Raw genomic sequence first — 27,202 nt, 5'->3', positions numbered from 1 at the left:
AACCTTGGATGTCTGACTCACTCAGAGTGAAGGTGGATTTCTTGAGACTCCTTTGTTCCCTTATATACAGTTTGGCATCGTTCCCAATCATGAGGTCCTCATCATTCTTCTGATGATTTCTGTCAGAGAAGGGTACATTTACCAGAGCAACCGATGACACCGATGGTTTCAAAACCGTACGAAGATATCTTTCAGAAGACCATTCAATTCCCAGAAGACCAGAAGACCAAGATCAGGAGATGAATACAGGGTTCGTCTCTTTGGAGCAGAAGATTCCCCTTCTCAAAAAAGCTTGTTAGCATATCGAAGGAAGAAACAATAGAGTTTTGTTTGTGGAGACAAGAACATCCTGTTGACACGTTTTTCTCTAGATTCCTGCACAGTGTTTGAGGAAGATGCGCTTTTAGTTGTAGAACTCGTAGTACACTTAGCCGCAGGGCGATCACACTTGCGTTTACTGCCAGCAGAAGAGGTCAGACTTGTAGTACCAGATCCAATTTTACGTTTGAGGAGAGAGCTGAGGTAGGTGCAGCCAAGGAAGAAGACCTCTGATTCGAAGGTTTTGCTGAGCTTCTATCAAGTGATTTGGCAAAAGCAGAACTTAACTTGGGTCCTTCTTTGCCTGTAGATGGGACTATCACAGTCTTTCTCGACTCTGAAGGGATCTGCTTTGTAGATGAACGTGATGAAGGGCCGGGTGATGCTACCTGCTCTCAGCATTGGTTTTGGTGCTGTCCCTGCTGTCTTCTTCGCAGCAGATACTGCAGTGGTAGTGGTGAATGCTGCTCCACTAGTGCTTGATCCTGCAGTGCCAGTACTGGCAGTAGATACAGTGCCGTCCTTCTTGCTCGTTGTTAGAGTCTTGGCTACAGTTGGTTGCATTTTTCTTCGTACTTCTTCTTTGAAGAAGAGGCGAAGTGGCTCCCACTGTTCAATCAGCCTGTCTAGGCACTGACCAAGGGACAGCCACCTTGTTGCGACATGCTTAAGAATCTTGTGTGTCAGGGCATCACAGAGTTCTTGCAGTGCTTTCACTCCTTTGACGCGTTTACTACTTTTGTCCAAGTAGTAGTAAATATCGATGAGAAAGTCATCTAATTCAATGGGGAAGGCCTGAGCCGCCTTCTTGGCCGTATTGTGCATCATATGGCAAGGGCATCCCATGATGTAGCACTCTGGATTTTGTTTGTGGATATAAGCAGCGACTCCTTTGTGCTTGCCCACCATGACAGAGGCATTATTATCAGCACAAAAGGAAACACAATTTCCCCACGGAATTTTCCTGTCACTGAACTCATGATCAAGCAGTTTGAAAATGTTTTCTCCAGTGGAATCTTGTTTGCACGCAGGCAAACTTAGCAAACCTTGCTTCACAATCCCAGCACTGTTGTCATAGTACGAAATCAGGACAGGATATAGCTGGGCCTCACCACTGTCATTGCTACCGTCTGTAGCTAGGCTAAATGGAGCTAGTCTAGCAATATCGGCAATAGATGAAGCAGTAACATTTGACAACTCACCAATTACACTGGTCAACAACAAATTTGTTGTCTGCATTTTTTAAGCTGATTTAGGACGAATCTGATGCGCTGAATCCAAAACTCACATTAGTTTTGTTCAATCAGGTCAAGTTTTTGAGATATGGCCACATGTCGTTTTTTACATTTTTGTTCACATGTACGCATGTGTGGAGCATTTTAGAAGAAGTTGGTGGGGTAAAATGTCATGTCAAATAATTGTTTTAATTGGAAATAATTATTTTAATGACAAGAAGTATTCAGGTACGATAGTTCTAGGTGATTATGTCGAAAGGGATCAGTTTGAAGTCATAAAACCTCAAAATCTTCCAAAAATTGGTGAGGCAAAGCATAAAGTTCGTGGATCAAAACTAAAGTTAATGGGGCAGATTTTGTAATAATGTGATACAAAAAAGTTGTATTTCTTGAAATAACGAACTCTGAAGAATGTACAATACCTACATGCGCCAATTTATGACATGCGCTTCTGCTCAAGCTTGGAGTGCCACAGTGTGAACCCAAAGATTGGAGACTGTTCATTGACAGCAGCAAGCGATCACTGAAATGTGTTCTGCTACACAACGGCAACCAGTTTGCCTCTGTACCCATCGCTCACTCGACTACACTGAAGGAGAAGTATGAAGCGGTGAAGTACGTGCTGGAGAAAATTGGTTATGATCAGCATAAGTGGTTTATTTGTGTTGACCTGAAGATGGTGAACTTTTTGTTGGGACAACAGTCTGGCTTCACCAAGTACCCATGTTTTCTGTGCATGTGGGATAGTAGGGACCGTGCTCAGCATTACACGAAGAAGGACTGGCCTGTGCGGGAGGAATTGGTGCCATGCAAAGAAAGGAACGTCATCAACGACCCTCTGGTGGACAGAGACAGAATACTCTTCCCACCGCTGCACATCAAGCTCGGCTTAATCAAGCAGTTCACCAATAGCTCTGGACAAAGATGGTGACTGCTTCACTTACTTGTGCCAGGCTTTTCCAGGATTGACCATGGAGAAGTTGAAAGCTGGCATCTTTGATGGTTCTCAGATCCGTCAGCTCATCAGAGATCCAGAGTTCAAAAACTCAATGAACGAAGTGGAACTGGAAGCGTGGAAGACATTTGTTTTGGTAGTGAAGAACTTTCTTGGCAACAATAAGGCCAGAAACTACGCAGAACTTGTCAACAACATGCTGACTGCTTTCAGAAACCTGGGCTGCAACATGAGCATCAAGATGCACTACCTATTTTCACATATGAACCGGTTTCCTGAGAACCTGGGTTCAATGAGTGACGAGCAGGGGGAGAGATTCCATCAGGACATGAAGGAGATGGAGACCAGGTATCAGGGTCGCTGGGACGCAGTCATGATGGCTGACTACTGTTGGAATCTGAAGAGAGACCTCCCTGCCGCTGAACATTCCAGGAGTTCGAAGAAACGGAAGTTCAAGCCCTGAAGTTTGAACAGTGGTGACGCAACATGCAATTTACTTGTACTTACCTTTATCAATGCCCACCATTCAGATGACAGTAATCGATGTTTCTATCATGTAATCAATAAATGTTGTTGGCAAAACATTTTTTTTTCTCAAAAACATGTTTAGGATGATATGTGTTGACAAAAATCAGCTGATAATGCCACAAAAATGTAATTGATTTTGTCACAAGATCTGATTTTTTTTCAAATCAACTTAGCACAAAAACCTGACCTGATGGAGAGAAACGGATGCCATTTCCTGATTCAGCAGTGCCAGAATACCCTAATTCACTTGTAGAAATCTAGACAACATTCAGAAAGTAAAAAATTGTTGACCAGTGTTATTTTTTTCTTCTTTGTTCTTGTTCTTTTTTTTTTGTTCTTTTTTTTTTCTTGCTTTTTGTTCTTGTTTTTTTTTTTTTTTTTTTGTTATTGCAAATCTTGCACATATTGCAAGTTTTTATTCTTGAACATCCATACTTTGAAGCAACTTTTGAATCTGAAAACATCTTTTGAAATAGAGGTCCAGCATGATCTGAGACTGATATGGGCAAGTTATGTTCCACAATAAATCCACTAAAGAGAAGTTCCGCTCGGGTAACATCCTCTTCCTCGCTTGTCCCTTGTTTGGTGAAATAATTCAGAAGTGTACCGGTACTCGTGCTCGAAGATCTCTCCTTTGCAATGTCTGTGTGCCGTTTGCTTCCAACGTGCTTCCGAATATCATCGCGACCTCCGTGCTCAACTGAAATATCAACGCTGCATACTGTACAATACGCATGATGAATTCCTCTTGACTTTCGAATACACGGGTATTGGAGACTGTATTCGGTCTTGTACTTCTGAGACCATTTCTTGGTCTTCGTAGTTCTTTTCTGCCATTTCGTAATCAACATCGAGGGCTTGAAGCATCGGTAACTTCGAAGTCGATGTTCCACAGCTGCAGCGCGACTCGTAGAACTCTAGCGGCTGTTAAACACCGCACGGTGGTCGCGACCGCCGGGCTGGTACGGGGCCCAGCTGCATGCAGTGAGCGTATCGCATGCATATACACTGTGCATACATACCGCATGCACTGTATTGCACACATACCGCATGCACTAAATCTCAGTGCATGATCGCCTAAGCGAGATCCAGACCCAATGTTTCGCTGCTCCTCATTTGAATTTGCATTTTTTTACGTACAATTTGGTAGCAGCGAACGTTATGGAGTTACCACATGCTATACGTAGCAGACGATGCTTTTCATTCAATTCTCATACTAGTACATTCTGATTAGTGAACAGTGCAAAAATATCAAAATTTCGGGAGGATAAGGATAGTGATCGTAAGGGCGGGAGTTTGGGTGAATTTTCGGAAGCCTCCCGATGAAATCGGGAGGGTTGGCATTGCTGCATTATACGGTATAATATACATACGGTCATTTTTGCAAGTGTGTCGAATGCATAAGTTATAATTCGGAAACCGGGAAGTCGGAAGTCATTGTCTTCAATTGACTGTAGTATTAATTTCTCATTCTCTAGCAAATGGCGTTGGCCCCATGTCAACCGGCTGAACTTGAAAAATTAACGTTACGAAATCAGGTGATGATGTCATAATTCGGAAAGCTGAAGTCAGAAGTACAATTGTTTTACATCGGGACACTCCCAGGTCCATGTTCCGTCAGCATGTGAAGTTTGGTGAGGATCAGTCCAGTACGTTTCGTGTGCATAGGTCACAGAGAAACACACACACAGACACACTTTTAACTAATATATATATATATATATATATATATATATATATATATATATATATATATATATATATATATATATATATATATATATATATATATATATATATATATATATATATATATATATATATATATATATATATATATATATATATATATATATATATATATATATATTGGACCACCGTCATATATGCAGTCCATCATTGACCGAAACATCGTAATGCGGTGCATGACGTGTATATACAGTCATGCGCCACTGAACGACGGGGTTACGTTCTGAGAAACACGTCGTTAAGAGACGTCGTCTTTGTGCGAAATCATTATTTTTTTTTCGTTTTCGTTTTTGAACATCGTACTTACACATCCTCGACACCGAGGCTCTATGGTGTAGCCTATTGCTCCTCGGATACAAACCTGTACAGCATGTTACTGTACTGAATACTGTCGGCAATTGTAACACACATCCAAGAGAGACGGAAGACACGTTAGTTTTACCTTTGTGCTGTTCATGACGGCCATCGGTGTTATTAGCAGCAGCTTACAATCTCCTCTCGCATCAATTATAGAGAGATGAATAAATAGCGTTTGGATTTTATAAATACGTAATCAATGCATCAATGTTATAATTTATAAATGAAGAAACGAGCACCTGTCAATTGTGATATATATTTTCGGAACAGTGCGATTGTTTAACCAACATGAAAAGCTTCACCAAAAAGAAGTTTGTGTTTTAATTTCGACTGTAACAACGATTTATTCTTGGAATTCTTCAATTCAAAGGTAATTTACTTGCTCGAAGGTAAACATGGAAACATTGGTTCAGTTTGAAAGCCGATTTTCTTGAATCCCGATTTAGCACGACCCTGCTTTTTTCGCGATGACATTTTATGGACCTCAACGATCGCATTATAACAGGGCCACACTGTCGTTTATTATCATTATGAAGTATTATGTACTGTACAGTGTACATAATTGTACGTGCTATTTTTATACTACTGGCAGCGCTACGTCGGCGACATCACTCGGAGATAGGAATTTTTCAGCTACATTTTTTTTCTTTCTTTTTTTTTTTTCAGAGCTGGCAGATCCGTCGTTAAGCGGCACATGACCGTATACACACACACACACACACACACACACACACACACACACACACGATGGACATTTAAAGCTTACAGAGTGGGTAAAATTACCTTAACAAGGTTGGAGTTCATACGAAACAGTTTTTTCACAAGCAACAGCAAAAAGTCCGTTTCTTCATCGCGCTCATGAACCTGCAATGAGACGGAAGAGAAGGTGTGCACAACGTCGGGAGGGAAAGTGAAGCATGAATAATTTTTCATGTTGCAGCAGACGCTTCATCCAAAAGCTGCAAATAACAAATGCATTGCATCTCCCGAGTTGGGATCAAACTTGTCGTTCAGGTTTTATTCCAAGACTGCTATTGTGCAGCACAAGCTCAAACACCTCATCAATGAAGATGTGTGTGAATGTCGAGAAAGACTTGGTGCTGACGAGCTTGCGCAAGAGGATTCCCGTAGTCATATAAGTGATGCGCGTGTCATTCGAAGTCTTCTTGTCCAGTCCAACCTGAAATCAAAGATATTTTTAATTTTTCCAACAGTGATCAAGAAATAGATGACCTAATTTGAGGAGTAAGTACATGATATTTTAACACAACAGCGAGTAATTATTTGAAAGAAAAAAAACGTGAGACCGGAACAAGCATTTCAGCCGACACTTGAGTCCAGCACAAGCGTTTGAGACAGACAGCGTGAAAAACTTCAGAGCAGAGAGCAATGTAGATAAATCTACTCAAAGGTAGTAGTGCACTATGATCATGTGGGGTTATGTGAAGAAGAAAAAAATTAGAGGTTTTCAGCAGCGTTGATACAAATGCCATGAGGAAAACAAACAGGGTTGATATAAATTCAATGCATGGAGCCAGTAATTGGATTTCGCAGCACACAAAATCACATCATAACAACATGTACGGCAAAAAAGGTATTAGTGGCAAAGAAAAAGTAAAATGCAGAGCAAATAAATGCATGCACAGAGAGACAAGGAAGACGAAGCATGATGGCAACAGAAAGAGAAAAAAGAAGAAGAAAAAAGCCTAGAACAGGAAATTTGATCACCTAATATTGGCAAACTATAAGAAATATAGAGGAAAAGAGCACACTGATAAAAACCAATGCACACAAACCCTACCTGGTATCCGATTACAGATCCCAGTGGCCATCCCCTCTCACGGCTGACCCAGAAGGCGATGCTACGAGCAGCAATGCGCCGAGGCTGGGTGACGACAATATTGCACGCCTCCCCTCGTGCCGCGTGGTCGTCCAACACGTACTGTGGGATCTGCGTGGACTTCCCACTTCCGGTCAGGCCTTGCACTATTACTACTACATTTGATCTGATAACATCGAGAATCTGCAAAGGCAAAGCAATATTTTTCATTTTTTACACGATGGGGCACATCGTGCCACATCTTTTACCCAAGATGTGATGTGTCACGTTATTAATAAGAGACAAAATTAGAACTGCTGGCAGTGATTACCAGGTACCAATCGGACGTTCCAATCGGAATCAACTTCGTTGATCGGTGTCGATTCGACTGTTCTGCCTTACCTCATTCATTTTATGTGAATTTCACCTGATGAGAGCACAACGAAAAAGCCTTGTGATTTTCTTTTTAGTCTGTTTTATGGTGATGTCCTTCAAAATGTCTGTGTTTATGTCGATATTGAAGTTTTGTCGTACCAAGCATCTATGTATGTATGCATGTATATCGTTATGATTACGGGGATAGATAAACTGATTTAATAGTACAGATATGAGTTTCGTGCAGCATGGTCCATGGACAGGCAGAAGCACCTCGATGTAAATAAGTCAGGAAATCTGTCAGCTTTTAAGTGTTCCATGTCACCACATGAGGGGTGGTGCGGTGTTAATTAGCTTTTGGAGTAAAAATTAGTTCCCCTGGACGTGATTACCCTCTGTGATTTCCCCCATGTTTTTATATTCTACGCCAAGCCGTAAGCTGGGGACCTCGTCCCTGAAACAACAGCAACGGGAGAAGCCCCGCCTTCCTGGGTTGTAGATGAGGAGGCCATAGCACCTTCAGAAAGTATTCACTCCCTCGACTCGTCACATTTTGTTTCAGCCTGAATTTACAATGGCTTAAATTTAAATGTCACGGATCTACACAAAATACCCCATAATGAAAAAGTGAAAACAAGTTTTAAGATTTTTTTACAAATTAATTAAAAATTAAAATCTGATAAGTATTTTGGCATCAATAAGTATTCAACCCCTTTGCTGTGACACTCCAAATTGAGTTCAGGTGCATCCAATTTCCTTGGATCATCGTCGATATGTCTCGACAACTTGATTGGAGTCCACCTGTGCTCAATTCAAGTGATTGCACATGATTTAGAAGAGAGAAAAAAAAACCACACCTTTCGATATGAGGTCCCACAGTTAATAGTGCATGTCAGAGCAAAAACCCATCCATGAAATCGAAGGAACTCTCCCGAGAACTCAGAGACAGAATTGTGAGGCGGGCTGAGATCTGGAGTGTTGAAAGTTCCCAAGAGCACAGTGAGCTCCATTATTTGGAAATGGAAAGAATATGGAATGACCTAGACTCTTCCTAGAGCTGGCTGTCCAACCAAACTAAGCAACTGGGAAAGAAGGACTTTGCACAGGGAGGTGACCAAGAACCAAATTACCACTCTGACAGAACTATAGAGTTTCTTGGCGGAGATGGGAGAACCTGCCAGAAGGAGAACAATCTCTGCAGCACTTCACAAATCTAGGCTTTATGGGAGAGTGGCCAGACAGAAGCCGCTCCTGAGAAAAGGGCACACGACAGCATGTCTGGAATTTGAAAAAGGCACGTGAAAGACTGAGTAGATGAGGCATTCTGTGGTCTGATGAGATGAAAAATGAACTCTTTGTCCTAAATGCAAAGTGCTCCGTCTGGTGGAAACCGAGCACATCTCATCACCCATCTAACAGCATACCTACCATGAAGCATGGTGGTGGCAGCATCATGCTATGGGGATGCTTTTCAGTGGCAGGGACTGGGGGACTTGCAAGGATAGAGGGAACAATGAATAGCGCCAAATACAGCAAATCCTTGAGGAGAACCTGCTTCAGAGTGCAGAAGTCCTCAGACAGCGATGAAGATTTACGTTCCAACGGGACAATGACCCCAAGCATACAGCCAAAGCAACATGGAATGGCTTCAGAACCAGAACATGAAAGTGCTTGAGTGGCCCAGCCAAAGCCCAAACTTGAATCCCATTGAGAATCTGTGGAAGGACTTGAAGATTGCAGTTCACTGATGCTCCCCATCCAACTTGACAGAGCTTGAGCAAATTTGCAAGGAAGAATGGGAGAAACTCCCCAAATCCAGATGTACAAGGCTGATACAGACATACCCAAGAAGACTCGAAGCTGTAATCACTGCCAAAGTCGCTTCTACAAAGTATCGACTCCGGGGATCGAATACTTATTGACGCAAAACATTTCAGATTTTCATTAATCAATTGATTTGTAAAATTTTCCAAAAACATGTTTTCACTTTGTCATTTTGGGGTATTTTTGTGGAGATCAGTGACAAAGAATTTTAATTTTATCCATTTTGAAATCAGGCTGAAACACAACAAAATGTGAAAAAAGGTCAAGGGGTATGAATACTTTCTGAAAGTACTGCATATTGAGGAAAGTAGTCCAGGATCTGCTTTGTGATGATTTTATCACTTTACTGTAGCGGCTAGAGGTACGGTAAGAAAGTGACGTGAAAATATGAGGTGTCCCAGAACTGTAATATCGATAACACTGCCCTCTTTTGGGCCAAAAGAAATCCATACCCACGCTTCCAGGGGAGACGTACAATGTAAAACTGAAGCGGAATTTTCTGACAGACCTGTTGTCGGTAGGATGTGATCGGGAATTCAGGGTTGTACTCGTAGCTGAAGTCATATAGCTTGTAAATGTCACAAGCTTGCCGAAAGTTTCCTTGCGATTCCGAGAAGGTAGAAGTTACTTCCACACTCTCACTCTCGAGTTCATCGAAAGAGCCACTCATCTCTGCCAAGAACACAATTTACAATAACCTTTTTTTTGTTTGCATCCTTTGTCCTCAGTATTTTTCAGGATACGATACAAAATCTCATGAACTTCCAAAACATGATACATTGACGATACAAATTTCAGCACGTTCAGCAGCATGTGATAAAAGCCCAATGTCCTCCACAACCCTTTAAATTTAAAAATGAGATTTAAGAATAAAAAAAAAAAAAGAAGTCAATTTACTGCAATTGACAGTAAAAGCACCACTATCTGGGGTAAAGTATGGAACATGTCTCAATCTGGGAAGATAAGTGTCATCCTGTCGCTCAAGAGGCATCATCAAACAAGCGTACATATTGATTTACATAATCAGCCACAGAAAGAGGTTTGGTTTCTCTTTAATGGCAAGGCTTCACCATCAACCACCTCTCCTCGGCTGACCAAATAGCAAGGCAGGACTCCATGGTCAGCTGTAGACCAAGTCGTCCCTTGAAAAAAAAAAAAAAAATCACAACTAAACACAGCCGACAACACCTTTGCCCAGACAGAGCTCAATGGAGTATAGCTCTGCAATATGGGTTGATAACCTGTGGCAATGGCATCACGGGTCACTCCGAGATCTTGTGGAATCTAAGGCTAACTTTACTGATATTAAACACAAATAAATGAAATGAAGGGCGCTCCTCAACACGTTAAGGGCGTGTGAGTGCAACACCGCCATGGCATTGCCCATAATCTTTTGTATTTCGACCTCATGCAGTTCAACCTGAAGTTAGTTTGACCATAATGCAAAACAAATCAGCTACAATAGGGTTTTACTCAATTCTGTGGATAGACTTCATGGATTTCAATTTTTTATGTCATTTAAAAAATAAATAAATAAAATTCCACCTCTCACTTCATTATGAGAGTTGAAACTCATTAAAACAGGATCGTCTCCAAAAAGCACTGAAGTTCTTCATAACATGCATTACTTACCGTCGTCGCCAAAAATATTGACACCCTTGCACTTTTTTGAAATGACACACCATTTCTTCCAAAAATTTGTTCAAATTAAAACATATTTTGGTATCCACACATGTATTTCGTTGGTTTGCAGTGGAACAAAACAAAATTGCTATATCTTAGCTTACTCCGCAAAGAAATCCTAAAATGGCCCTGAATATTATTGGCATCTTTTAGAAGTTGTTAGAAATAATTAGATTACAAGCAGGTGATTCTCCTTTACTTTGGAATTGAACTCACCTGTGGTGAGTTGCAGGTGCCTGCAATATAAAAAATTACCCCCGTGTGGGGGTGACGGTCATCTCTGTAATGTTTTTTTACTATCATAATCGATGAACCGTTGCCAGATATCTCCTAAAATGACAAACAAGATAGGTTTTGAAAATGGTGACTTTCACAACTTTCGTGACCTCGTGACCTTGACCCTGACCTCGAATCCGGGAAAAAATATGTTGTTGGGTATCACTCATCGACCTCCACCCACATACCAAATTTCATCAAGATCGGAAGTAAAAAGTTTTCTTTGCACCGGGAGGTATTTTTGACCATCTTCCAGGGTTACGTGGCGGCCAAACAGGACGGAAATTCAAAAATCTGTCCCGTTAGATACAAGACAATATTTTTTACTATCATAATCAATAAACAGTTGCCGAATATCTTGTAGAATGGCAGAGTAGATAGGTTTTGAAAATGGCGATTTTTATAACTTACGTGACCTCGAACCTGGACAAAAGTTATATCGTGCAACACTCATCGACCTCTACCCACATACTAAGTTTCATCAAGATCAGAAAGAAAAATTGTTGACGGACGGACGGACAAACGGACGGACATTTGGCCTGGCTTTATTTGGTCATCTCGGTAGAGATGACCTAAAAATCACTCATTCAACCAGTTTGAACAGAGAAAAGGAGTCATTCTGCTGTTTTGTGTCACTGTGTGTTCCACAATGAGCACGGAGAAATGAAAGAAAACCAGAGAATTGTCTGAGGAGGTCAGACACAAGATTGTAGCCAAGCATGGACAATCTCAAGGCTACACGTCCATCTCCAGAGACCTTGATGTTCCTGTGTCCACCAAACGCAATGCTATCAGGAAGTTTAAGGCCCATGGCACTGTAGCCAACCTCCCTGGACGTGGCCGCAAGAGAAAACTTGATCGAAGATTTGTTCAAATGGTGGAGAAAGCAACTTGATCAACTGCCAAACACATTCAAGCTGACCTTCAGACACAAGGTACGACAGTTTCAACTCGCACCATCCGTCGCCAACTCGATGAAACGGGGTCCAAGTTAGGAGACGCAGGAGGACCCCACTGCTGAGAGACAGACATAAGAAAGCCTGACTGGAGTTTGCCAAAACACACCTGAATAAGCCAAATTAGAGCTTTTTGGTAAAGCACATCATCTCTGTTTAGAGAAAACAAAATGAAGCCTTCAAAGAAAAGAACAACTTCCCTACAGTCAAACATGGAGGAGGTTCAGTGATGTTTTGGGGTTGCTGTGCTGCCTCTGACACTGGGTACCTTGAATGTGTGCATGGCATCATGAAATCAGGAAATTACCAAGGAGAGCACAACGTTCAACCCAGTGTCAGAAAGCTGGGTCTCCGTCGAAGGTCATGGGTCTTGCAGCAGGACAATGACCCCAAACACACTTCAAAAAGCACCCAGGAATGGTTCGAGACAAAACACTGGATTGTTCTGAAGTGGCCAGCAATGATTTCAGATCTAAATCCCATTGAACATATGTGGAGAGATCTGAAAACAGCAGTTGGGAGAAGGCACCCTTCAAATCTTGGAGAACTGGAGCAGTTTGCACAAGAATAGTGGGTCAAACTGCCAGTGGAGAGGTGTAAGAAGTTCTTTTGTGGCGAGAGGAAGCCCTTGACTGCAGTTATTTTGTCCAAAGTCTGTGATACCAAATATTAAGTTGAGGGTGCCAATAATTTTGTCAATGCCATTTATTTTTATTTTCTGATTTTAAAGAGTATATTAAGTTCTGAAACAAAAACAAAGGTTCTGTAATATTAACAGTGAAATGAAGAATTGTGGAGGCAAAATACTTTTGTCAATTTCAACTTATTTTCAGAGAAAATTGCAAGTTAATTGAAAAAAGTGCAATGGTGACAATTTTTGGCCACGACACCATAACACTACGTTACCTGGATCCACTGAGGAAGAGCAGGACGAATTCCGGCGTGATAATTCTCGGAGATGTCCCAGAGTTTCCTGCATCCGAAATGCTTCAACATATTCAGTACCAGTTCCCTCCTCCAGTTTGCGGCTGAAAACACCGGAATAAATAAAAAGCATCAAGCAAAAAAATAACAGCGATGAGGACAAATGTTTGACTAATTTTCATTCAATGGAAGGCTACGGTGACAAAATTATGGATCAAGGAAAAAGAATAATATTATTATCCAAAAGAAAGGTGAGGAGAAAATATTTGCGATCAGACCAAAGCAGCTCAGAATTTATTTATTTATTTTCCTCTGTTCCCACATGCTAATAAACATGGAGCACAACAAAACGTGATGACTGCAAAATCTATACACATAAATATCAGCGTGTGTCCGTCCATCCGTCTCCTCCACAACTCCAAAACCAGGAAACCTAGCGGCCCTAAACTTTGCATGCATAAGAAGGGAACGCCAAGGTCATGCATGGGTGAGTAAAAACTGGGCACTTGGGTTGATTTAAACGACCCTTATGAAGATAATTAACGGCCTCATTTAATTATCCTTTTTAAAAGGCGGCATTATCCTCAGTCACCTCACTGCAGTCTTAATTCGCCATGTTATTTTTTTGGCCTGCTCAACAATGCCTCGACTTGGAAGAGGCCACAATGATGTCTTCATGGTGAAGTTCTTTTTTTATTTTTTTCCACCTTCCTCACTCATCATCACCGAATGCCTGGTCATCATACCGACGAATCCCTGCATGCATCGCAATGCTTATAAACACCCGGAGACACCAGCATTTGTGGCTTCATTTCATTTCCGCACATGCCATAACCTCTATAATTTCTTAATCTCAGCCAAATTAAAAATTTTAAACTTCTTTATTGACTTCAGCAGTAGTTCTGACTACTTTAAAAAAGATATATAGAAATATATTGTTGTGGTTGAGGAAATTCGCAAACCACCATTCAGGTCCCGTAGGTGAGGTATCTCTGTAAGTACATGTGTAGTTAGCCCAAACCCGTTGTTTAGAGGGAATAAATGTCATTCATTCGGGCTGCGACCCTTTAAGATAGCCGTTTTTCTGTTCTATCTTTATTTTGAACCAACCACATCTAACCGCCATCACACAACAACCACCAACCGCAACGCCGCTTCACAACAACAACAACGCCAACAGCCACGACTCGCTCTCGCAACCATCGCATCACCGCCATTCCAAGCGTCGCCATGGCCATAAACCACCACAATAAACCCTCCACCACCTTCACCTCTTCTCCTTCTGCGGCCATTCCCGCACCACTTGTGAACGCCGAGCGTCAGGCTGTCCTGGCCTCGTGCGGGACGCGAGCTGAGCCGCGGGTGCAAAAAGCGGCCTTTCCGAGGAGAAGTCGGATCAGGAATGATTCACGCCCACTTCTGATCCGTCCAAGCATTAAGCGCAGGGCGATTTGGCCCCACCTCCAGGCGCGTCGGAGTAGAGTCGGTATATGCAAATTCGAGGATCAGGAATGATTCACGCCCACTTTTCCTCCATCCAATGGGTGAGCGTGGCTCCGCCCCCAAGCCGATCCTGATCCGGAAATTTGCATATGGTTTCTCCTGCTGCACTATAAAGCGCCGAGCGCGGGGCGAATTGAGTAAGAGTTTCTGTTTCGGGCTCGAGTTGGAGAAGAGTTTCTGTTTCGGGCTCGGGCGAGTTGGAGAGGTGTGGCGGCGGCGAAGTGTGGCAGCAGCAGTCAAGACTGGTCTGGAGGAGAGTCGGTCTGTCGGGGTTCGGAGTCTGTCGGGGAGCTGCAGAGAGGGGAAGCCGGGAACGCGGTCGAGGGCGCAGTGGAGTCGCTCGTCGCGGGACCCAAGCAAGCCAGCTATCCTCTTTCCCCAGAGCATCAACAACCCCCCCTCCTGTTTCCCCCCGCGCTGAGATAGTGCGAAAAGGGGGCCCCGTTCCCACCCCATTCCAAGCAGTGCCAACGAAATCCGCGGAGGAGCGCGGAGTCGGGGCACCGCCGCCATTTTGCGGCTCATCACAAGACGGGTAGGCTCCACGCGGTCTCGGCCCCAGGCCCGTCTGCTACCTTGTCGTTGAGGGTGGCCCTTTTCTTTTGATTTTGAGTATATGTGTTGTCGGCGCCATCTGTAAAGTAAAACTGTGTAAGTGTTGCCGTGTGCTCGCGTAGTCGGTAGTAGATCTGCATTGTGTTTCTTTTGTTGCAATTGCTTTTGGTGCATAATTGTTGTGTTTCTTTTACATTTGCTTTTGGTGCATAATTGTTGTAATTGTATATGTGTGCTTTCCGTTTGCCGCGGAATAAATGTGCCTTATGTTGAACTGTTTTTCCCGTTTCGCTTCGTCTTTTCTTTAATTGAATCTCCATCTTGCTTCACGTAAAGGGTTGATAGTGGGCTAAATACGCCCGACAATTAATCGGAACCGTCGAGGTTGACGATAACACCGCTCGGTTATCCCGATAGTACGGAACGGGTCGCTTAAAGTGGCCCGTGTCCGAAGTCGACCTGCGGCAAGGTGCGATCGCCCGGTCTACCCTCCGTGTGGGTACTTAGGTAGGTCGAATTTGGCGAACAACCCTATACCACGCGGGGGGCCGATTGGCACGATCGTGGTGAGGCCGAAAGGCCCACCCATGACTAGTTCCCGGCGTTAGTCCGAGAGGGTCACGACGGAATTGTCCGTCCGGTGGGCGACGTGCCGCGATTCGAGTTACGTGGCCGCTCGCACGCCGGCGGGCACGAATTCGCAACAATATATATATATAAAATAAATAAATAAAGTGTTAATTTGTCCAATTTCGAGATCACTTGGGCGTTTCCATGTGCATTGGTGTTTTTATGAACGATCGGCAATTGCTAATCGCGAACCAAGCCAGCCGTTCCTTATCAACCGTTCCATTGGAGTGCTTGAGCTACTTGGCGAGCAATCTACAATATTCGCACTGTCACCGAACATATCGATCGATTTAAACAAGGCTCAGGGCCCACTCACCTGCGTTTGGCAAAGCGGTGTCTCGGGCAGTGCATCGGGCGGTGGTTCGCTCGCAGAAACGTGCAATTTGATTTTACACCACATTTCTCCTTTTGTTACTATCTCCTTCAATGATACGACCCATCACTTCGGAATATAAAGATGCATAAAAAAACTAACGTTCCGTTTTTGAAGGTTTCTTCAACCATTTCATTCGAGTGCTTGCTTTAGTGGAGTGCTTAGCATCTCCAGAGTTAGGAAGGCAAAATAAATTAGATGACAACAAAGAGTAAAAAAAATGTTTTCAGTTGTTACAAAGCAACGAATGGCCACAACACGGCAGGATATCCAAGAGATAAGCACACTCGCTCAAAGCTGTCCAGCCTGGGTTCAAATCCCAACCCGGTTATAAACTGTCATTCTGGTGTTTCACAGGCTGTTCAAAAGAATTAACTGATCTTCACCAAAATTGAATCAATTCTTCCTTGTCACACACCAACGTGCCCACCACGTTTCGTCCGAATCCGTCCCCAAGTTTTAGAGATATCCTGCACACAAACAGACAGAGGCAGAGACATGAAAACATAACCACCTACCACCTTAGGTGGTAGAGGTCCCTAGAAGGGAACTCAGTGTAGCGCAGATCCCTGCCCGGATCCAGATTTACACGAAAAATCAAATAAATCCGTCCTTGTCACACACTCAACCGATCCACTAAGTTTCATCTGAATCCGTGAACAACTTTATGAGATATCCTCCTAACAAACAGAGACAGACATACAAACAAGGGTGAAAACATAACCTCCTTCCACCTTCGGTGGGCAGAGGTAACGAGAACGGCACTCGGTGGAGGGCATACCTCCGCCAGGCTGAACAGTTTGTTTTGTATCCCACTGACAGGGCAGATCTGGATCCAGACCTGAACTAAAATCGAATCAGCTTGTTCTAATCACTTAACCAACGCATTCACATAATTTTGTCATAATCCGTAAACATTTTGAGATGTCGCTGTATATATTGTTACGGCTGTGGAAATTCGCAAACCACCATTCAGGTCCCGTAGGTGAGATAACTCTAAGTACATGTGTAGTTAGCCCAAACCCGTTGTTTAGAGGGAATAAATGTGATTCATTCGGGCTGCGACGCTTAGAGTTAGGCGTTTTTCTGTTCTATCTTTATTTTGAATCAACCGCCATAACCATCAAACCACCACCTAAAACCCTCCACCACCCTCACCTCTCTCCTTCTACGGCCATTCCCAAACCACCTGTGAACACTGAGCATCGGGCTGTCTTGGGCTCGTTCAAGCGATACGCACCGAGCCGCGAGTGCAAATAGCGACCTTTCCGAGGAAGAATTCGGATCAAGAATGCAACACGCCCAATTCTGATCCGTCCAATCAGCAAGCGCGGAGCGGCTTGGCCAGGCCTCCAGGCGGGTCCATGTGAAATCAAAATCTGCAAATTCTAGGATCAGGGGAGGTTCACGCCCACTTTTCCTCCGTCCAATGGGCGAGCGTGGCTCCGCCCCCGAGCTCATCCTGATCTGGAAATTTGCATATTGGTTCTCCTGCCGGCCTATAAAACGCCGAGCGCAAGGCGAATCGTGGCAGAGTCAGTTTTGGTGGCAGAGAGTGGAGTCGAGAGACGAAGGCGTCGAGTTGGATTCTGCAGTTGGCTGAGGAGAGTTGTGGCAAGAGGCCAAGGAGCTTGGGTCCGAGGCAAGAAGGACGGCAGTCGGCGACGAGGTCGCGGCGGGAGATCGCTCGTCGCGGGACCCAAGCCAGCCAGCCATTCTCCCTCCTCCCAGAGCATCAACAGTTCCCCCTTTTCCCCCGCGCTGAGATAGTGCGACAAGGTGGCCCCGTTCCCACCCCACTCCAAACGTCGTGCCAACGAAACCCGCGAAGGAGCACGGAGTCGGGGCACAGCCACGCGACCACGTCTGCGGCTCGTCCACCAACGCGCCACGAGGACGCGGGTAGGACCCACCCGGTCTCGCGGACCTGGCCGCTCCTTCAGGTCCCGCGCACATATTGGCCTACAGGCCCGTCTGCCCCCTTGTCTATGAGGGTGGCTTCTTTCCTTTGCTTTTGAGTAAATGTGGGTTGGCGCCGTGTCTTGTAAAGTAGAACTGTGTAAGTGTTGCCGTGTGTACCTCTGCGTCGTTGTTTCTTTTGTTTTCCTGATATAGGTGCATTCTGACTGTTTGGATGTATATGTGCGCTTTCCGTGTGTCGCGTAATAAATGTGCATTGTGTGAACTGTTTTCCCGTTTCGCTTCGTCTTTTATTTATTGACTCTCCATCCTGCTTCACGTAAAGGGTTCATAGTGGGCTTAATACGCCCGATAATTAATCGGAACCGTCGAGGCCGATGATAACACCGCTCGGTTATCCCGATAGCACGGAACGGACCGCTTAAGCGGTTCGTGTCCGGAGTCGGCCTGCGGCGAGGTACGATCGCCCGGTCGACCATCCGCGCAGGTACTTAGGTAGATTGAATTTGGCGAGCAACCCCATCCTGCGCAGGTGGGCAATTGGCACGGTCGTGATGGGGTTAAACCCCCACCCGTGACTGGCTCCCGGCGTTGTTCCGAGAGGGTCACGACAGAATTGTCCGTTCCGGTGGGCGAGGCGGCCGCCATTCGAATCGAGCGGCCGATCGCACGCCGGCGGGCGCGAATTCGCAACAATATCATTTTTTGTCCCCATCCCTCAATAGTGAAGAATCACTTTTAAAAAAGTTAAGGTATCCGGATCTTCACCAAAATCAAATCACTTTGTCCTCGTCGTAAACCCAACTTAGCACTTGCCTGCTAAATTTCATCCGAATCAGTCGACAACGCTGAGATATCCTGCTCACAGACAAACAAACAAGACAGGGATGGAAACATAACTTACATCCATCACAGATGGTGGAGGTAACAATTAAAGAAAACGGTGATTTATTAAATATGCACGGATGCACGCTTGATGATCGCTCTGCAAACTTGGCCCAGCATCCTGGTCTTCTTGTCGATGTGTAATGACTATATACATGTTCTTACACAATGTTAAATAAAAGATAACCAAGTAAGTTGTTTGTACCGAGAGAAAAAGCTGGAATCGGACTGTTCCGGTAGGACAGGAGGGTTGTCAGGCAAAGCAAAAGGAGGCAGCCCTGGACGTTTGGTTATTGGTTTGCCAATGGTAAACCAGTCAAGAGCATCTTGCAGGGACACTTCCCCAGCCAAGGGACGAAGGGCAATATTTCTTTCATTCATGGTATGACCCTGAGAATTTGCCATGGCTCTGCGGTGACTTCACCCTGTAAGAACAGCAACAGATTCATGAAGACTAATCACAGCTGTAAACAATGATCAGGTGCATTTGATTTGGCATGTACTACAGATCTGCTTCCCACTGGATAGGGAAGATGAAGACGAGACTTAATTTGACGTCTTTACATTGCAACTCGGACCGACATGGCTCCATCCACATTAAGTCTTTGGTTACTCTAGCTTTGACCGAAAACCTCAAGACCATTCAACCCCAATATCTAATCAGTACATGTGTATTGTCGTGTCCAGGTGGTGTAACCCCTACCTGGACGGATGACAAAGCTTCCCCTTAATGGCCTACAACCGAGACTTGGGGATTCATGCACGCGAGGGATGTGGGGTGGTGGGGGGGGGGGGTGCAATGGCAGAGGGACGGAGGAGCACAGCACAGGGGCGCTGCAGCAGAAAAGCACAAAGTGGGGGTTATACTCGAACCCCACTACAAATACTCGGTTGCAACTTCGTAAAAGGAACACATTTCATGAAAATAAACAAATATTTACAAAGGACAATGATTCAAAAGGGTAATGATGATAATAATAAAATAATTAATCCTAAAGTCGAAGCACCTCTTCACACAGACTCAAATACAGACAAAGGGAAAACAAAATAAAAAGAAAATCCTTCCTTTCGAGTATTCTTGTACTTAGCTTGGCCCAGAGCTGGTCATTGTGGAACTTGGAATCGAGGCGCTCCTAGTCGCATGTGCAGACGCGCACAACAAAATGGCGCTTCTCTCGCAGCGGGCCAAACGCACGCCAGGCAATCCACGAGCGGCACTCCACACCTAGGCTCAAAGTCCCAGTGTAATGGCTTCGTGCGTCGATCATCCTCACCGACCCAAGAGCCAAAGGCCAGCATCTTGCTTCACCAAGCGAACCAAATCGCCTCAACCCAAACTCGAAGATTGTGCAGTCCTCCTCGTCGCATGCACTCACATATTGTATCGTTTTTGGCCCGATCTCTCAATGGTGAAGAATCACTTAAGAAACTAAATAATTCTCGTATCCAAATCCAGATCTTCACCAAAATCTTATCAATTCTTCCTTGTCACACACCCAATCTGTCCACAAAGTCTCGTCCGAATCGGTCCACAACTTCTTGAGATATCATGCTATATATTAGTTTAGCTCTATCTCTCAATAGTGAAGAATCACTTTAAAAAAAATTCTCGTAGTCAGATCCGGATCCGGATCCGGATCTTCACCAAAATCTAATCAGTTTGTCTTTGTCACACACAATATCATCCGGATCTGTAAACAACTTTTTGAGATATCCTGTACACAAGCAAGCAAACAGACAGACAGACAGACAGACAGACAGGGTTGAAAACTTAAACTCTTTCACCTTCAGACAGAGGAGTGATTACATCCTGGGGAAGCTTATTCTTAAACCCTAGCAAATTAACACCACCACAATAATCAAGTTCATAGGTTCCCTACTTAGTTACATCGAGATGCCTCCATCTACCCCCACAAATGTGGGGGTAAATCATGGTAAGTGTCCTGAGATTAGTACAAATCTCTACCTAGAAAACATTTTTACATGACATAACCTTTGACCTCTTGACCCAAAAAACAAATCAGTTAATATTTACATCAAAAAACATACTTGCCCAAAGTCAAATTTAAATCCCTTCATTAGTTCTCATTTTTAGCTCACCTGGACTTGTTAGGTAAGCTTACGCGATCGAGCCAGTAAACATGTCAGTCATCATCGCTTGAACCAAACACAAGGTTTTGATGAAACTTGACCACAAGCTTTATATTTGATGTTTAACAAAGGTGTATTGACCACACCAAAATCTGCACTCATTGAAGAAGTCTATGGGGGTTTTTTTGAACCCCTCCCCCCAGAAAAAAAAAAATTAGGCATTTCCTCTTCTCCAAAACTACACACACAATTTTGATAAAACTTAACCACAACCTTCATCACCCGTGATGTACCAAAGTTTGTTCACGGCATTAAAAGAGATTCGGGGTTCAAGGGGGTTTGCGTGGGTTTGAGTGACTGTTGCTGCTGATCCAGGAGAGCTTCAGGACAGACGGTCCTGTTGTTACCTGACATTACCCCTGACCTTTGACCTCATGATGCCGAAATATAATCAGCTCATTTTTACATCGTAATATATACCAACACCAAATTTGGTCAAAATCCCATCACCAATTCGCAAGCTCGCACAGTTCCAGAATTTTCACCCAACGGGACTTCGGGCCTTTAACCTTTGACATCTTGACCCCGTAATCTAATCAGTTAATCTTTGCATCGTTATACATACTTGTACCAAGTTTGACTTGCATCCTTTCAGCCATTAAATTATCGCGGTAACGAAAACACACCATGGATACACGGATGGACGGACAATCCAAAAACATAATACCTTGATGCCGGCCATTGCGACGGCGGAGGTACAAAACATAGGGCCAACATCCCTGAGCGCTCACCTGGTAACAGCTGGATAAGAAAACCAGGGAACCACCGGTAGGCATGGATAACCCACAGAACATTTAACATAGAACAAAAGTAAATACCTACAGATTCTTTGTTAATGCCATGAACAAACGTTGGTACATCACGGGTGATGAAGGTTGTGGTCAAGTTCCATCAAAATTGTGTTTGTAGTTTCTGAGAAGAAAACAAATACCTATTTAGAGGACGACGGAGGTATTAACATGCTTACTCCCAAGTCCGCTTAATTTCGTCTTACAGTCTTATTCTGAGAGAGAGAGACAGAGAGAGACAGAGAGAGACAGAGAGAGACAGAGAGAGACAGAGAGAGACAGAGAGAGACAGAGAGAGACAGAGAGAGACAGAGAGACACAGGATACCAAGTTTCTATTTTTCTTTCGTATTTTTTAATATTTATAAAGAGGATTTTTTGTTGTTGTTGTTGTTGTTACAAGAATAAGGAAGACAAGGGATTCATAGCGGTATCATACATGTTTATTGTGGATTTGTGGCCCAGAAAAGGACCGTTTGGGTTTGATGAAGGTTTTCAGCTCAACCCGAGGAAATCCTCGTCAATGCTTTCCTCGTCAAAGACGGCATGTAACTCCTTGTCCAAATCAGGGTAGAGCGAGTCCTCGTCGCTGTCACCGTCATTTGCAGCCTCCTCCTCCCAAATGATGTCGTCCTCTGTGCTGTCCATGTTGTTGAAGATGCAGCATTTCAGAAATACTCGCTTGATGATGTCCGATCTTGATGATACACCTTGACGATCCAGCCGCAGATCATTAGAAGGTCGACCTTTCTCATCCTCGCTCTCTTGGTGTAGGTATTCTACCCACTCATCATCCAGTCGGACCAGCAGCGACGTAGCCTGTCCTTGAACGGCTTGTTGATGGACACATCGAGGGGCTGCAGGAGGGATGTCATCCCACCTGGGAAGATGACGAGATTGGTGTTGGTCCGACCGAGCAGTGCTTTGGTGCCGTCCGTCATGTGACAAACGAACGCATCCAGGACAGGCATGCTCGGTCGTCTTGAGAGACCGCCATCCGGCCTACTACTCCAGACAGTGTGCACCCAGTCCTGGACCAGTCCCTCATCTATCCACCCATTCTGCTGCACACGAACGACGCCGCCGGCTGGAAACTTCTCTTTTGGGAAATGTCTTCCTCTTCAACACGACATACGGGGCAAGTTTGCCACCGTCTGGAGTGCAGGCGAGCACGACGATGAATCGGTCCTTCTCATGACCAGTAAGGTTTACGCCACATTGCGCTCCCCCTTCACCGTGTCGGTTGTCCTCGCGAGGCAACAAAGCGGCCCTTCTTGAGGGTCACGTGACTGCCCCCAGCCTGTCGTCAAATGCACGTAATTTGGTGTGCAAGCTTATTTGAGGTGGCTGCTCCGTTATTAGACTCGAGCTATTTGTGAATAATTCTCCTTTTAAGGCGAGACCAGGTGTTCTTCTTGTTGTTGTTGTTTGTGTAATGGTGGTTTCAGAGCCGCAAGGCTCTATAAATGCCATACACATAAACTCCCGACGTTTCCGAGCGTGGCTTCATTTAACTTCTGCACACGGTTAATAAAGCGCTGGACAAACTCTTAACCTGAACCGATTTTCAACATTTAAACGGCAGAAATGAGCTTATCTGCAGTTCCTACTGCTGGAAAAAAAAGTGTTCATTTGGAATATAATTGGAATTCAGCGTCGATAGTGTTTAAGACCGATTATTATTTTCTATACCCGTGTATTAACCGCACCCCCAACTTTTTGGTTCGCGGGTGCCACCAGTGACCACTATTTTTAACCTCCGCCATCAAAGATGGACGGAGGTTACTGTTTTCACCCCTTGTTTGTTTGTTTGTGAACAGTATTACGGAAAAACTCCGACGGATTTCGACGAAACTTGGTGGGGGGATTCAGTCTGGTCCAAGGATCATGCCATGAGATTTTGGACTTGGTCCAAAGTCCAATATGGCCGCTATGGTGGCCATTTTGAAAATATATTTGAATTTTTTTTTTTTGCATTTCTACATGTTTTAAGTGATTTCCAACCCCCGCCCCCCCAAAAAAAAAATTGTTAGAGAAAATATTTTTTACAACTTTTTTTTCAACAAAATTGATTTTTTTTTTTTTGCATTTCTACATGTTATAAGTGATTTCCAACAAAAAAAAACATGCAAAAATTATAATTGCGGCTGATTTTGGAACTTCAGGTGGATATACCCACGTAAAATCAATTTCTGTCTCAAGGAATCTAGTTATGACGAATGAATTGAGTATGTAAAAGTTAAAAGTAAAAGGGAAAGTTGCAAACTATAACTCTGTGAGCACTGTTGACGTCAAATTGAATGAATAGGATATGAGGTTCACTCGAGTAAACCAGCAGTATTGGTGGCGGAGGTTTTGCACTCTACAGAGTGCTACCCCTCTAGTTGTTGTGTCTATCTGTCTGTGACTCTCTCCAGAGCATAGCTCTGTGACGTTTGATGCGATCTTGATGAAACTTGGACACAAGCTAGATATCATGGTCCAGTTGTGTCTTTTTGTATGAGTGGCGTCCCACGCCCCTTGTGGGCGGAGGCACACCCACTTGAACTTTTTTATTCATTTCCTAGAAGCTGTGCGTAATGTCCATCAGTACAACATATTAAAAAAAAAATCCGATTTCATTTGGTCCATTTTGACGGAAGAGATAGGTTTTTTTTTTTCAGTAGGGCTTCCTCAATAATGCCCGTGAACCATCGTGGCATCCCGGTTTGTACCTTTTTTTTGCCGATAAAAAAGTGCGGTTTATACACCGCAAAATATGGTACCTATTTTGAGGAGTAACCGCATGTAAACTCCCCCTTAGACCCCAAGTCGTTTAACCTCGTGAACAACCTTCGGTACACACCGGGTGATGAAGGTTGTGGTCAATCTTCGGTACGCACCGGGTGATGAAGGTTGTGGTCAATCTTCGGTACGCACCGGGTGATGAAGGTTGTGGTCAAGTTTCATGGGAATCGTGTGCGTCGTTTCCGAGAAGGAAGCCCGTACCGATTTGGGACATTTCCAAAAGGTGGTGGACGGATTCGGTCGAAGCTTGGTCGACGGGTTGGGTGTTCGATTGGATTCTTGTTCCGGCCCCGATAGAGACCATCCGACTAATCAGCGCCCGGATACTAAACCCCAAACCGTTCGTGCTCCACCACATGCAGTCCTCGTTTAAATCTTCAACCGATAATCTCCTCGAGTTAAATCACTGGTCGAGCACCTGATTGGTCAACCAACCAATCATCGGTTGGCAATCATAGCGCAGGCTGGGTAGGCCTCGGTAGGCCTCGTGTCATGGCGTCCTCCGTTGAAGGGAAAGATGTGGTCACGTGATGCGGCGGCCATTTTGTTTTATTCAAATCGAACGTTTATTCCGTGAATACAGGTGATATCGACGTCATGAAGCACAGGTATGAGTTTCTACAAGTGTGCGTCATTAAACCACTTTAAATATTGTTCGAATTGCTCCCCAAAGTTTTTACACGAGGCGAGGATGTGGTATTTAAATTTTTTTAATCAAAAAGTGAATGTTAACATCGTTCGCCTTTCTTTAAACACATTTGGTTATTATTATCGACACCACACGGACTAATAGTATCGGTGGTTTTATTTCGCTCAGTTAAGAGTTTGTACGAACACGACGTGTAACACCACACACACCCACCAGGACGACGTCGACCCGTCGTCGGGATCCGCGATCTATTCGGTGACGGGACGAATGGGATTGAAACACGTCGCGGGACTCACCAGGCTGCAGGTGTGCGCTCTCTTTGCCAATGGCGACAGGTGTTCACCGCGCCGCACGAGACATCAGTAGTAAATGAAACAGCGACTCTCATTGGACGAGATATCAGCAACGAATGAAACAGCGACTCTCATTGGACAATAATTATTTATTTATTTATTTATTTATTTATTTATTTATTTATTTATTTATTTATTTATTTATTTATTTATTTATTTATTTGTTTGTTTATTTATTTATTTATTTATTCTTACTAATCAGAATAAATTGTATTTTTAAATGGAAATACCAACGGTATTATCATTATTAATTTTTACTCGTTATTATCATTATTTTATTCTCACCGAGCGACACTGATTTGGCGGCAAATGTTACCGACTGTTTAATTTACTTGGATCAATACGCCGGTCCAAGACATTCCTGCAAATATATATATATACATATAATATGTATAATCTGCGTGTATTCAATTATTCCTTTAATAACGCTAATTTTGGTTAATCCGAATAATCATTATTTCATTGTTATTCTGAGTAACGTTACTTTCTGATGCCGTGGACTTTTTTTTTGACGCGGATTGTTTTTTTTCCCGCTCACGAAGGTGATGGGACACAGTCACGTGTGTTCGTGACGTCACCGAAGAGAACAACAAATCGATTCGGTCACAAAATGGCGTTCAAGAATATGAAGGCTTCACCAATTGAAATATCCTCTTCGATGGGAAAATAAATATTAAAATTGTCCGTAACTACAAGGTTCCATTTGAATCTGCCGTAATTATTTCTGAATTCAAACTTCCGTGAATGGAGGCGTCCACATGTCACGTCATCCAATTTAATTTTAGAACATTCTAGTGGAGAAGGAGGCCATTAGGCCCATCATGCCGGGGCTGCACAAACCCCAGTATCATGTTCGGCCCATCATGCCTGGGCAGCCCAACCCCAGTATCATGTTCGGCCCATCATGCCTGGGCAGCCCAACCCCAGTATCATGTTCGGCCCATCATGCCTGGGCTGCACAAACCCCAGTATCATGTTCGGCCCATCATGCCTGGGCTGCACAAACCCCAGTATCATGTTCGGCCCATCATTCCGGGGCTGCACAAACCCCAGTATCATGTTCGGCCCATCATGCCTGGGCAGCCCAACCCCAGTATCATGTTCGGCCCATCATGCCTGGGCTGCACAAACCCCAGTATCATGTTCGGCCCATCATGCCTGGGCTGCACAAACCCCAGTATCATGTTCGGCCCATCATTCCGGGGCTGCACAAACCCCAGTATCATGTTCGGCCCATCATGCCTGGGTTGCACAAATCCCAGCATCATGTTCGGCCCATCATGCCTGGGCAGCCCAACCCCAGTATCATGTTCGGCCCATCATGCCTGGGTTACACAACCCCAGTATCATGTTCGGCCCATCATGCCGGGGTTGCACAAATCCCAGCATCATGTTCGGCCCATCATGCCTGGGCTGCACAAACCCCAGTATCATGTTCGGCCCATCATTCCGGGGCTGCACAAACCCCAGTATCATGTTCGGCCCATCATGCCTGAGTTACACAACCCCAGTATCATGTTTGGCCCATCATGCCTGAGCTGCACCAAGCCCAGTATCGTGAATATGGTACATATCTGCATCTGCAAGACTGTGCAGGAAATGTTAGGACA

At 44.2% G+C, this 27,202-nt stretch overlaps 1 long non-coding RNA gene across 2 annotated transcripts in view; it reads left to right on the top strand.

The window, feature by feature from the left end:
* The first annotated feature begins 5,394 nt into the window (after window positions 1-5,394).
* LOC147019444 (uncharacterized) overlaps window positions 5,395-27,202 on the top strand; it is a 58,913-nt gene continuing 37,105 nt past the window's right edge. For both annotated transcript variants that reach the window (XR_015061414.1, XR_015061415.1), the window contains exons 1-2: window positions 5,395-5,512; window positions 6,961-7,115. This is a non-coding gene — a long non-coding RNA (uncharacterized LOC147019444). The remainder of the gene's footprint in view (window positions 5,513-6,960; window positions 7,116-27,202) is intronic.

This window comes from Eptatretus burgeri, chromosome 9 (genome assembly GCF_056783735.1).
Source record: "Eptatretus burgeri isolate ZD-2024b chromosome 9, Ebu_testis_v1, whole genome shotgun sequence".
Lineage (NCBI taxonomy): Eukaryota > Metazoa > Chordata > Myxini > Myxiniformes > Myxinidae > Eptatretus > Eptatretus burgeri.
The sequence above is the reverse complement of the archived record's forward strand: the minus strand, read 5'-3'. Positions and strand labels throughout refer to the sequence as shown.